The following is a 14,570-nucleotide window of genomic DNA, read 5'->3' on the forward strand; positions in this document are numbered from 1 at the left end:
GCAAAGAAAACCCCCCAGTTGGCTCGTTCCAGCCAACTGGGACTCGTTCAGTTCAGGCCGCGGGGCTGTTTCACTGCTGTGTAGACTTCTGGGCTCAGGCTGGAGCCCAGGCTCTATGACCCCGCAAAGTGGTACAGTCCCAAAGCTCAGGCTGCAACACGAGCCTGGAAGTCTACACCGCTCGAAGGCCTGTGAGCCCGAGTTGGCTGGCAGGGTCCAGCTGCAGGTTTTTCTTGGTTGTGTAGATATATCCTAAGGGACCAGTGTCCATATCAGCAAAAACATCACCACCACAAATGGCATGAATTGGCACACTCACTGGGAACCTTAACAGAGAGGCAAGGTTTGAAAGAGACAGAACCACTTTGAGCTGAACAGAGCTTCCCTCTAACCTCTAGAGAAAGTCAAAGTTGAATCATACCAATGTGGTTCATTCAGAGGTTTACTTTACTGTTCTCTTTTGTAGAGAAAACAGAGATCCTCAGTTTCCATGGTGGTCAGTTTCAAAGACTCACAAAAATATAGGGTGGAAGGGACCTTGAGAAGTCAGCAAGTCCAGCCCCTGCACTGAGGCAGGACCAAGTAAATCTGACAGGTGTTTATCTAACCCAGTGATACTCAAACCTCAGTGGTTCAGAAGCCAAATTAGCAATTCAACATTACCCAAAAGAGCCACTGTAGTGTGAATTCATTGTTTCATTTCAGAGAGAGAGAGAGACAGAGAGAGAGAATATAGCATATATATATTCTAACAGCAAAATGACTGACCAAGTACTATTATTTCATCAACTATAATTGGTTAATAACATAGTAAAAACATGCGGATTGGTTAATAATTAAATCACACAGTGTTTTAATACCAGGTGCTGCAAAGGACTGCTGGAGACGCATTAAAGAGCCACTTGAAGCTCCTGAGCCTCACTCTGAGTATCACTAATCTGACCTGTTCTTAAAAACCTCCCATGATGGGGTTCAACAACCTCCCTTGGAAACCTATTCCAGAGCTTAACTACCCTTATAGTTACCAAGCTGTTTCCTAATACCGAACCTGAATCCCCCTAACTAAAGACTAAGCCTGTTGCTTCTTGTCCTACCTCCAAGTGGACATTGAGAACAATGATCACTGTACTCTTGATAACAGCCCTTAACATATTTGGAGACTGTTGTCAGGTCCCTTTGTCACTTTTCACCGGAAGTATTTTGGGAGAACATTATATTTATATGATTCAAACTTCCAAGAGCTGCTTACATTGTCCCACTATAGAACAGTCCTTTGTTCCTTCAGACAGAATATTTATGACTGAGTCTCACATCTTGTCAGTTGAGCTAGCTCTTTCCTATGCCACGTGGTACAAGTTCCAAAGGCAGTTGTTTTTGTGATATAGCAGTGCCAATTATTGCATGAAAAATGGAAGTTTCTCTAGCATTTTTCTGTTTCATTTTGCATTCCTAAGATACAAAAATTGCTTTGTTTTTGCAGATACAAACAACAGACATCAGCATCATGTCACACAGCTCAGCACAACTAGTCCTTTGTCCTTCATGTCTTTCTTCAAACAATTTTTATTTTGAATGTTAAAGTGAAACTGAGTGAGTGTTTTAACACCCGTCTGTCTATCTCAGAGTTTGAAAGTAAAAAAATATTGCCATTAAAGCATTAAGTAGATGGGAGATTTGGGGTAAATCTGATTGGAGAAAAGTTCAAACCAAGTGAGTTATTTCATTCAGAAAAGCAGCTATCGGCAAGGAGATAAACACTTTTGTGACAAAATTTAGCTCTGAATTTTGAAGAAGGTGCCTTCCTTCTGTCTCAAATCATTCACATTGGTGTCCTGGGCCTTTGTATCATCAGAACTACAGGTTAGAGAACCTCTAACTGAGGCATCTTTTGCTTAGGTGTCTGAACCTACTTTTTGACATGTATGCATTCCCTGAAAACAGCGATTGGCCTGAACCAAAACCCTAGATCCTAACACTTTCATAATTTGTAGGAGCAAGAGATGGGCAACGTTCAGAATCCAAGGACAAATTTAATATTCATGGTCCCTAATTTTAAGATGGGCCAAATAAAACACTCAGATTCAACTGTCCCCAAACTCTGGCCTGTTCAGCTTCTGGATTGGGATGTGATCACTGCAGCTCAGAGATATCTCATCCTTAAAGGCAAGGTGGGTTTGTGAAGCCTGAAACAAAGTTGGGCTGAGTTTCAAGTGACTCTGAGCTGAATTTTGAGCACCAGGCTGACTTATGTTTTTAGTTTAGTGGAAAAGAGGAAAACTGTATATGAAGTTTCATGTAGTTTTGACATGAAGGAGGCATTAATTTGATTTTTATCAGATTTGAGGCATTGATTGGAACCGGAAAGTGAAATTCAAAGAGTGTGATGACACAAACTGAAACCATAATATATGCATGGACCCTACGAACTGAAATGGATGAATATCGCATACTCTCAGACAAAGGCTGGCCTCCAGCTCTGAAAAGCTATATGGCTGTTCCACAGCTAGGGATGAGTGGGCTTTGAAAGGTTTGGTGGTAAAGAATCGTCTCCTCTCCTTTTTGATCTGGAAACTGTGGTTGGAATCTTGTGGGAATATGATCCCTTGTGAGATTTCAGTTACTTTCTGGTCTGGTCTAGTTCAGAAATATACAGTTGTCCTCACAGATCTGGATATGCACTGTGGGTGGGATTTTCAAAAAACACTCAGTTTTGACCTAACTCTACTGCCATTGAAGTCAGTGGTTAAACACCTGTTGATTTCAGAGGGAGCAGAGTTAGGCCAGTGCTGAGTGTTTTGGAAAACCTGAACCCTAGAGCAGCCAAGCCTGGGAAAAGAATTTTATGATGTTTTCTTTTCAGTTCCTATTGTGACTTACATAACCCCCAGATGTCATGCTGTCTGGAGTGACCACTGTGAGTGCCTACCTCCGAGAAGATTGTCAAAAACAGGGCAGACACACCAAACTGTCAGTATGTTCTATAATTAGATTGCATCAAGCCAGTAACAAGTGTGAACTCCTGGATCACTATAACAAGTCTTTCCATGGAGTCACAGACAGTCCCCTTAGAGTCTCCAGTCAATCATGACACCCAGACAAGCTGGACTTAGTGATAAATGGTCACCTACACAAAAAAATCACAAAATACTCAGGTTGCTTCCAGTCCCAAGAGACCATCACTTATCCCAGATCAATTGGTACCCTAGATCTTACACCAAAGACCATGCCTGTAGCCAGTCCTATAATAAACTATCTAAAGGCTTATTAACTAGGAAAAAGAAATGAGAGAATCATTTACAGGTTAAAGCAAGCAGACATATACACATAAATGAATTACCATCTGTGATTCCTAAAGATGACGGAGATGTAGTCATCTGTCAATTCAAAATGTCTTTCGGGTTGGACCCAAGTGTAATCCCTGGGGTTCTCTCACTTTCTTTTATGTCTCTGTCCCTGTGAGAGTTCAACCAACAAAAAGATGAAAAATCTTCAAGTCAACTATTTTTATTTCTTTCTTCCAGCATTCAAATCACTTGGACAAGGACTTCTGCACTTACTTCTCCATCGTGGGGGGCAATTAACAAAGCTTTTGTCTTATGATGGCCCACTTACTGTTTGATAGTCCTCCTAGATGGACGCAGGAGGTGGACGATTCCCATGCTTGGGTTCACAAATTCAGAGGAAACATCTTCAAAGTTGCATAGAAAATGTACATATTTCCTTTATCGCATGGAATACTGACATTACAAGTGAGATTAATGTCTGCAGCAACTTACAAGTATTTCATAGAATCTAAACACTAAATACATTCTTATAAGATTAATACCCATTTTGAATAAAACTAACATGCAGGTGAGTTGGTTTGGTTTCCTTCTATTAGTCTGTCAGTTCTTAGCTAATGCCTATGGCCTGGGCCAGAGCTGGCACTTGGTTTACCAGCATCGGGGTACCAGGAAAGGGGTAAGTTAGGACCTACCACAACTTTTGTGTTCTGTGCTTAGAGCAGTCCACACCGATGCTTTTGGAATGTCAGAAAACCTTTGGTTAATTCAGTTTGAGTTTTGGACAAAAGTCCCTACAGGTTCTTATTTTATCTGAATTGGATTTCTCATCTCCATTTATTAGACACTAAAAGCATTAGAAATTAAACAAAGCACCTGTGAAGAATGTGAACCCATACTCTACTGCCCACTCAGCCGTACTACTTAATCATCTGTCTTTCTGATAGCTGGGTAATGTTTCAACACATTTGGCACTTTCAGTACTGCACAATGTTGGGATGTTTTATTATCTGGGTTATGAGTTCACTGGGAAAACAAAGGGAAAGATAATAGATCTGGACCTTTATCTTATGCTTCCATATGTTCAATTTTTTTTTGGAAATTATTCCCCTGTGGTGATGGAAAAGGGAAATATGTTCCTATCTTTGGCCATAACTATTGGAATGAAGTCTGACCACAGGCTGTTCTCATTACCCAAGAGAGACAACTGACTCTGGAATCCTTTGTAAAGGTCACAGCATTTCTTACACCCATTCTTTCTCCGCTTTTAATCCACTGATTATAACTTACATGGAGACCTAACCTAAGCCTCAACAAGAAAACTGCAAAAGATTTCAGACCCTACTCTCCTTTCACATATACAAATTTTCCATTGACTTGGAAAATTACTTCTCATTTACTCTGGGTTTAAGTGCATGCAGAATCAAGCTACAGTACAGCTTTGCCAAACCTGGGGTTGGGTTTTGGTTCAGGCTCATCTCTATTTCAAATGCAAAGTAAATGGGCCATACAGTTAGGATGTCTGCACTGCAGGAAACAAAAGGGAGAAGGAAAAAACTTCTTTGCTGTGCTGGAGGAGGGGAGGGGGCATGGCGGCGCAGGTGTGAACGTTCCAGATGTTTTAGAGAAGAATCTCTATGGAGGACATTATATTACAGAAGAAGGGAGCTGGGTTTTTTGGTGAGGCCTTATACCCACATGAAAGCTTGAAATCATGGCCCCATTGACAACAGCAGAAAATGAGCCATTGAGTTCAATAGGACCAGGATTTCACCTGGTATATTTAAAGACAAGCTGTTGGCGGGCCCAAAATTTGACCCGGGAGCTTTTTTAAAATCGGTTTAAAAAATTCAATTAAATCTTTAGGTTTTTTTTCCATTTAAAACAATCGCAAATACTCCAGGGACCCATTTTAAAGAAATAAAATTAATAGTAGCCCAGTCCTTAGGCGTAACCCTCCAGTAATAAAGCAGTGCTACAGCTCAGCTCTCATTAGCCACTACACAATGGCAAAGGAGAACAGGTGCAATGGAGAAAAATGACATTGGTTGGGAAACAGATTCAGGCTTCCTGAAGTTTTCATTTATTTTAAAAAAGACCAAGGGAAAAATTGCATTTACAAATTAGAAAGTGTAATTTGAGAGTGTTTGTTTGCCATCTGGTGTACTAATCTACCATCCTCCGAGGTCTTACAGTGTCCTAACTGAATGCACAAAGCCATGCTATGGGCCTTCCGGTTTCCATAGCTCAGTGATGTACCTCTGCAATTCATCATGGCAGATTATTTCCTCAAACCAAAATACGTTTTGACTACTTATGTCAGATCCAGTCAGGATAAAGCATCATGAGTTGTTACACATTTCAGACTGTCAAAGCAGAGATGAGTCTCACTGGATGTATAATTAGGCCAGAAGAAGTGAAAATAGTACACAAATCACTGCACCTGAAATGCACTTAAAAATGCAGCAGGATATTCTAACATGAGCGTATGGAAATCTACCTTCAATTAATGGTACTAATATGGTGCACTTACATAATGCCATTCATTCAAGGACTCAAACTTCAGATCATCCAAACGCACAATACAATCGTCAGATCAAAATTCAGATCTGGGTCTTGATTTTGCACTCCATAGAATTCAAGGGAGCTCCAAAGATAGGGATTGGCCTTTACAAATGCAAGGGCCATTTATGACATTTTTGATCCAGTTCTGATGTCAGATTTTGAATCCCCACAATGTTCAACGGTTTTGGTTTGGACCCATCTACACTCTCAAGATGTATAGTTTTGCTAAAACATTCTGACTGCTTTAGTGCCAACCTGCATCTAATTTCCCCTGTCCAAAGGGGGACAAATGCACAGGATTTTAAATGAGCTGGAAAGGATACTTTATTTAATGAGCTGAATAAAATATTAAACTGTGATGGTTAGGAAGTGTGACAGAGTGAGTGTGAAATTGTACAGACTACACGCAATGTAAATGGTGATGGAAGGAGTCTAATCAAATATAGATGAATTGAGAATCTCGATATTGTGCACATTATGTTTAGAAAACAAGAGGATTTTGCTTGCTGACACTTAGCTGTGATTGTCACTTCAGGAGGGATTAGGTATAGTATTTTCCTCCCACATTATTGTATAATTCATTCATTGCATTTAGATTCATATTTCAAGGAGATTGAGGCCTGTATGATAAGACTTTGCAGGGTGGAAGGTCCTGCTGCCTTTGGCATGTTTACTGATGTTGATGGGCAGCTAAAGAAATGTCTTGAAAAGAAGGAGAAGCGGAGGGATCAGTAGGAAGAAGGCAGGGGTTGCAAGCATCAGGTCCTGTGGTGGAGGATAAAGGGTCTTTTATTACTGTTAGTTTAAAGATATGTTTAAACCCTAACTTGTTGGCCTTTGACAGTTTCCTTTTAATTGAAGAGATTCTTTATTCAAGACATTCCCTTCCCCCAAAACATCACAGGACTCATAAAACTCTGCACATAACAATGTATGCATAGTGACACAAAGTGACACCCAATGGCACATACATGTTGACAACTATGGTCCAGGTTTTCTGTCCCAGTACTGGCCCTCATGTCAACCATTAGCATCCTAGCATAGGGAGATTAACGGGGGAAAAGGGATCTTTTTGGGAGGGCAGTACAGACCTGGCTTCCTAATTCACAGCTGGTGTATGGTTCCTTAAGGATCACAGCCACCTGGCATAAGTTAGAGCAGCCCTTGATCTGCTCTAGCTAACATTGGGACTGGTGCAGCTTGAGAATCAGGGTGTTATAATTGGCTCCAGGTGTTACAATAGGCTCGTTGACAGCCCCAATCATAAACTACACTGAGTAGATCTCAGCATAGGAGAGAATTGGGCTCTATAGAAGTCAACATGCTTTGGATCAGGCACAATGTGCAGAATATGAAAGCCTGCCTCAGGGCCCACATATTTGACTTTTCACAAGATCCACAAACCCCAAGACCAGACAAAATATGAGGAAACTAATTCCGTAGATAGGCCCACCTGATGACTCCTCAGTACTCCAGAGCAAAGCCCAAGAATCCTACCAATACATCATAGGGAGAAAATTTCCTCCTTTACTGTCTGATGATATTAACATCCAGATATAGCACTGGCTGCTAGTTTTGTCCACAATACAAACCCTCCTTTACTCTAGACAACAGCCCTGGAGAAACGATGCTCTGTCCAGAAGAATGTTATGAACAAAAGCAACATCTAGGAGCCTGGTATTTCATATTCATTTCTGGACATCTTTAAATAAGAAAGAACATGCAATTTTTTTATGATCCATAAAGCTTTTATTGCAGTGCTTTTCTTATGTTAATTCCTCCCATTGTCATAAAATTTAATATTCACACAAGCGCCTTCTTCATATTTCACTAATTTACTGTGTATTTGGACACTGAAACCATTGTGGAGGTTCAATCACAATAAACACAATAGTGTATCAGAAACATTCCAGACACTGCAAGTCGTTACATAGTCATTTAATTAGCCTGTTTAACAAGAGCATGCTTTGATGTGCAAACAATGGTGTAATGGGGTCCTTGGGTATGGTGTGTGAATCCAACATTCAATGGTTATTCTGGGAAGTGACTTTTGCTGCAACTTATAAATACGCAAAGCAACTCAAATGGCCCTTGCTTTTCAATTTATGTATCTATCTTTGTTAATACATCAAAGGGAAAAGCATTCTAGCTACATAACTGGAAAGTAAAATACAAGAGCTGGCTAGAACATAAAAGCACTCTCTTAACAGAAAAGATCTGATCCTGAGAGGTTTACACTGTTGTCACTAACTAATGAAAGTCGCAGGTGCTTGGCAGCACAAACAGGCCCAAATCTGGCACATTTACATGAGTTGAGGTGTTAACCCCTCTAAACAAGTTCTCAGTTAGGCAATTATCCAGCTCACCCCTGAAATTTCTGTGTTTCACCTTCTATTCTAAATTGCAGTGTGTTGCTGTGCACTGTTGAACACCTGCCCCATTCCACCCAAGGTGGCTGCTAGTGGTGGGTAAATTGATTATCTAGATCAGTACCTATATTTGTAGGGTGCACTCAGATATTCTGGAATGAAAAGTTCTGTATGTTTGTACATTTTTAGTGCAGTTTTAGTGCATATTTTTGGCATGTTTGGGAGAATCCCATCCTAAAAGACAGAGGCTGCATGAGAAGAAATAATCATTAACAATACAACCCTTCACATATGTAGCACATTCCTCACTCTTCTGTTCCAGTCCAGTACTCCACTCCCAGTTCTGCTCATTCATCTAAGTCCTGGCTTGCAGCACACCCTGCTATTCCAGCCTTGGACCCCCACCATGAAAGATTCCGCATTTGGCAGCCTATGATAAATTCTTCCATAACTGCAATTCTGGGCTTAAACTAGACAGTATTATTCATGCATCAGATCTCTCTGCTAGTCAGAGGAACACTTGGAAACTGCCCTAATCATTCACTGCTTCAGGCAGATCTGGCCTTTGGGCTTAGTCTGGGGGAACTAGAAATGTGAGAGAGAGCCTCAGTTTCATTGAAATTTTCCAAAGCATCATAATGTTGTCAGGTGTCTGGTTTTCGACCAGAAGGCAAGGTCGAAAAGGGACCTTGGCAGCTCTGGTCAGCACTGCTGACCGGGGTATTAAAAGGCTGGTTGGCAGCGCAGGGGGGCTAAGGCAAGCTCCTTGCCTTCCATGGCTCCCAGAAGCAGCGGCATGTCCCTCCCCGCCCGGCTCCTATGGGTAGGGGCAGCTAGGGGGCTCCACATGCTACCCCTACCCTAAGCGCCAGCTCCACAGCTCCCATTGGCTGGAAACCACGGACAATGGGAGCTACTGGGCAGTGTCTGTGGATGGGGCAGCGCGCAGAGCCACCTGGCCGGGCCTCCACATAGGAGCCGGAGGGGTAACATGCCACTGCTTCCGGGAGCTGCTTGAGGTAAGCGCCGCCTGGAGCCTACACCCCTCACCCCTCCTGTGCCCCAGCCCTGATCCCCCCTCCTGCCCTCAGAATCCCTCGGCCCCAGCCTGAAGCCCCCTCCTGCACTCCAAACTCCTCATCCCTGCCCCACCCCAGAGCCCATATCCCCACCCGGAGCCCTCACCCTCTCCTGCATCCCAACCCACTGCCTAAGCCTGGAGCCCCCTCCTGCACCATGAATTCCTCATTTCTTGACCCACCCCCAGCTGGAGCCCTCACCCCATCCCACACCCCAACCCCCTGAACCAAACCGGTGAAAATGAGCGAGCGAGTGAGGGTGGGGAGAGAGAGTGACAGAGGGAGGGGGATGGAGAGAGCAGGGACAGGGCCTCAGATAAGGGGTGGGGCCTTGGATGAGAGGCAGGAAGGGGACAGGGCAAGGGTATTTGGTTTTATGCAAGTAGAAAGTTGGCAACCCTAACTGAAAATAAACAGTAAGTCACCAGACCTTTTCCTTGGGAAGGTAGCCTTGAAAGTATAAGCAAATACAAGACAGTCTATACCAGCCTGGGCTGAAAGCTTGTCATTCTTTTGTTATTCACAATCCCATCTTTACAGCAACCCAAGGCTGCCCTGTGGGGTCTGTGGCCAAAACTCCCCCTATTTTTGTGAAGGTTCGAGGCCAGTTTGCATCTGTAGAGGACAGCGTTGCTCATACTGCCACTGATGGCACTCGGAGCTGCTCTAAGCTCCATCCTCTGCTACACAGGCAGCGGGGCCTTTGAACACAAAGAGGGGCAGCTGAATAACATAAGAGGCACTATGGTCTTGTGATCTGAGAATAAAGGATACTTCATTCTAACCTCCACTCTGACACTGACCCCTTTGTGACCTTTTCTCAAATCACTTAAGCTTTCTGCCTCAGTGTACCCATATGTAAGTCTGGAACAAAGATATTTACCTGCCTCACAGAGCTGGGGCTCATGATTTAGAAGTTAAAGTTTACAAACCCCCAGGGCCGGCTCTAACTTTTTTGCGCTGCCCCCCGCCACCCCAAGATTGGCCGCCCCTTACCAGGTGCCACCCCAAGCATGTGCTTGGTTGCCTGGTGCCTGGAGCCGGCCCTGCAAACCCCATACAGATGATAGAGATCACTGGAGGTTACAAAACATTCTTTAGCAGCTGTGGCTCGACGGGAAGGGCTGCCTGACTCCTTAGCTTAGAGGGTAAATTGCCCCTTCCAATATTTTGTTTAAATACTGGCAACTGTGCAAGGATCTGAGCACAAGCAGCTGCATTCCATTTCAGCACCAGAAAGCTACATACTCACACCCACCCACGCTTTAAGTTAAATTTGATTGTATGCCAAAAAGTGATATTGCTTCTTTTTCCCATACTCCCCAGTTTGACCCAATGCATAGCAGGGTGATCACAGTGGTCAGGAGTCAGTTATATGCTGTTGGGTATATTTTTCCTTGAAGGGGAGGGGTCATTGTTTGGCAGTAAAAATACTGTTTAGCAGGCCTGCCCAAAAATGCTACCACTGTCAATGGTGCAAGATACTCCTAGCAGAGTCTGATTAACAGCTCCCTGCTTGCGTACTACTAAAAGATTATTAGTCTTAAACCCCCCCCCCCCCAAGTCTTCTTTCATGTTAGACAGGGATTTCTCAGTCATCCTAACACAGTTCTGTGAAAAAACCTCTGTCACAAGCTGCAAACATGAGCTGTTATTTCATTTCAGGGCCTCTACCAAGCTCTGCTGATGCATCTCAGTCCTGATGCCATGGTAGTCCTCTTCTGATGCAGCTCTGCCATTGCATCTTAATATGTATTTTTAACACCCACACCACCCTGTATTCCATTTCTAGTAATACCATAAGCAAAAACTGCACCGATTCGTGTATGATGCTTTTGGGATGGGGCCAAGTATCTGCTAAGGACTAGGGTGATCTTTTTACAAGACACAAGGATAGAAATCTCTATTATAGTTCTTTCCAAAATAGAAAGTAATCTTACAACATTTTCTGAAATATTAAATCAGCTTGGAGCACTAACGACATCAGCATGTAGTAACTACAAGAGAAAAAGCTGTACGATCAATACCAGCTCAAACAAAAAGAGATGCTAAGAATTCTAACACCCCAGCAACAAGGAATGCCGGGAGGATAAGATTGAGAAATACATTTTGTACATCAAAGGACATAGAATCAGAACATCAGCAGCTCTCTCCACCTACTGTAAGTTAGGCTAGCAAGTTCTATCTTTGAATATTTCCCTTTAATTTGCATCACAAAAGCTTGATCGGTTGCTGAAGTAACAGAACTTTAAATTATATCAGCTTTTCCTGAAGCTGATAGAATACATGCACAAAGCCATCAGACTTTCAGCAGATTGGAAAATACATAGAAGGGCAGCATCCAAACCTCTCTGCATGGTCATCTCATTTTACCTTTAAAAAGCACATAGCTATGCTAACTGTAACTTCCTGGGTACATGGATTTCTTCACTGGGGTTGCTACACTGCCAAAGAACCTTGTAAAAAGACATTGTGGTGTTTATGTGTAAATATATATGCTACTAGCTATGCAGCAGACAAGTTAGAGCAGAAAAATATTCATTCAGGGAGAATTTAAATATCATGGGCCCTAAATATCCTCTCACAGTAGATTTCATTGACTGCAGTGGCATTACTCCTGTCCTGATTTACATTGGTTTAAGTGAGAGGAGAATCACACCCCCTCAGATTGGGCTTCTTTGTAGGGTAAAAATCAGGTGAAAATAATAGTTTGAAAAAATAAAAAGTAAGTGTAAAGAATGCATTGCTCTCTCCAGGGCCAAATACACAAGGCTTCAGCCAAAAGCCAAAGCAGCAGTGTAAAGTGTGGATAAGTAAGAGAACAAACATTTCCCCAGTGCTCCTTTTAGCTTTTGCCCCCTTCCTAGCTATCCTTCAACACCCCACAAACACATCCCTCTTATAACATCCTAGGGGAGTTAACTAATGCTCACAGCTGGCAATTCATTCCCCACAGCTGACCCTGTTCTGCTAACCTGCAGATCCTTGCACTCAAAGCTCTTGACATTGGGCTTTCCTCTAGCCGGAAAAAAAAAAAATCCCTGCCAATCTCTGGGTGTGTTTTGCATACCCTGTCACAATGTACTATAAGCACAAAAAGTTTGGCTTTGGTGTTTGGCAAAGCAAGCACTGATATTAACTTCTAACTGATCAAAGAAATCTGACTTACAGCAACGTTTTTTAGTTCATTGTTCCCAATTGTTTATTGCTGCTTTTCTTTTGCTTGGACAAAATCCTGGTGTTATTTTCCATAAAAAATCCATATGGGACCGGATCCACCACTCACTGAAATTAATGGCTTCAGTGGGCTTTGGATCATATCCTTATTAACAAGCCAAAGACATCTACATGTTCTGTTGTAGTGTTCCAACTCCCTAAAGAGTGTATGGACTGAGTGAAGGCCTATCTAGTGGTTCAATCATCAGACTGAAAGTCAGAATTCAAGCATGGTAGTCCTAGATCTGTCACTGACTTGGGTTAATGTAAGCAAGCCAATATACTCCTGTGAGTCTTCTAAGTTTATGGAAAATAGGTATAACACTCACCACCCTCAAATGCGTGCTGTGCAAGGATGTGTGCAGAAATTTAACTTTAACCCAGGTCCAGCAGAACTTCACTCTTCCCCCCACCCCACCACACACACACCAGCCACAGCTCGCTCTCCTCCTCACAGCCCTGGGGCCAGGAGGAACTCGCTCTCCCCACCATCACGGCCCCAGGGCTGGAGGAATTTTGTACCCCTGATGATTATTGGGGGAGGGGGAGCTGTGCCCCTGCTTGCCCCCCTTTGTGCATGCCCCTGGTGCTGTGGGAACTAATTAATGATTACAAAGTGTTTGAGAACTTGGGAAAACAGGTGCTATCATAGAATCACAGGGTCAGAAGGGACCATAAGGGTCATCTAGTGTATGTACTGTTCTTGCAAAGTATTGGTATTTTATAGGTAAGTTGTTCTATCTGTATTTTTTTAATGACCACATATTGGGTTGGACTTAAATATTTAAGGCCCAGATCCACAAAGGTACTTAGGTGACTAAATCCTAGATCAGGGGTCGGCAACCTTCGGCATGCGGCCCATCAGGTAATCCGCTGGCAGGCTGCAAGACATTTTGTTTACGTTGACCGTCCGCAGGCACGGCCCCCTGCAGCTCCCAGTCAGGGCCATCCTTACATACGCAAAGTACGCAACTGCGTAGGGCAGCAGGAAATTTGGGGCACCAAATTTCCTGCTGCCCTGCACAGCTGCGTGCTGCTCCAGCCCCTGCTCTGGCTTTTCCCCAGGGCCCCTGCCCCTGCTCTGCACTGCCCTGCCTCTTCCCAACCCCACCCCGCCTCTTCCTCACCCCAGCCCCACCTCTTCCCACCCCCGTCCCCACTCCCCTGAGGACTCCAGAAGCGGTCAGGCCTGCACTCACTGGTAAGTAGATCGACCCGGCCCCAGCCTGCTCCGCTCCTCTGGCTCCCAGCCACGCTGACGGTGAGTGCTGGGGAGCGATTCCACCCTCCCCCCAAGCCTGGGAGCCAGGGGAGCGGAGCAGGTTGGGGCTGGGTCACTCCACTTCCCGCAGGAAGTGGCCAGCCCCCCTACCCCCAGTCCCGTATGGAGACCTGGAGCCAGCCCCCCCCCACCCCACGGAGGCCTGGGGCGGGGCCCCCCACAGTCCCCACACAGGGGGGCTGCATAGGGCATCAAAATAGCTAGGAACAGCCCTGCTCCCAGTGTCCGCGGTTCGCCGTTCCCAGCCAATGGGCTGGGGGGGATTTGGGGAGGCAGGGCTCTGGCAGGCAGTGCGGGGGAGGAGGGAGGGCAGAAGAGGCGGGACCGCATGGCTAGTCTTCCTGAAGGGGGGCTCACGCACCACCCATGAATAAGGGTCTCCCAACTCTCAAAGAGTGGAGCTGGGGCCACAGCTGTGGCTGGGGGGTGGAATATGGGCCAGAGCGGAGCTGGGGGCAGAGTGGGGTTGGGTGCTGCTCCCTTCCTGCTCTTCGTGCCTCCTAGATGCTCCTCCATGCCCCTCTAGGGGGCACACCCCACAGTTTGGGGACCGCTGACCTAGAGTCATTCTATCTGGTCCAATGACTCTAAGTTTTTAATACACAGTGGAACAGCTTCAGAAGGAGAGACTGAGGGAGCTCTGTAGCAGGCTAGCTCATAGCTCAGTGGTTTGAGAATGCTCCTGAAAGGCAGAAGGCCCCTCTTCAAATCCTTTCTCTCCCCTCAGGCAAAGTGGGGAATTGAACATAGGCTCCCACATCTCAGCCGAGCGCTCTAA

This window comes from Malaclemys terrapin, chromosome 4, assembly GCF_027887155.1.
Source record: "Malaclemys terrapin pileata isolate rMalTer1 chromosome 4, rMalTer1.hap1, whole genome shotgun sequence".
Classification (NCBI taxonomy): Eukaryota; Metazoa; Chordata; order Testudines; family Emydidae; genus Malaclemys; species Malaclemys terrapin.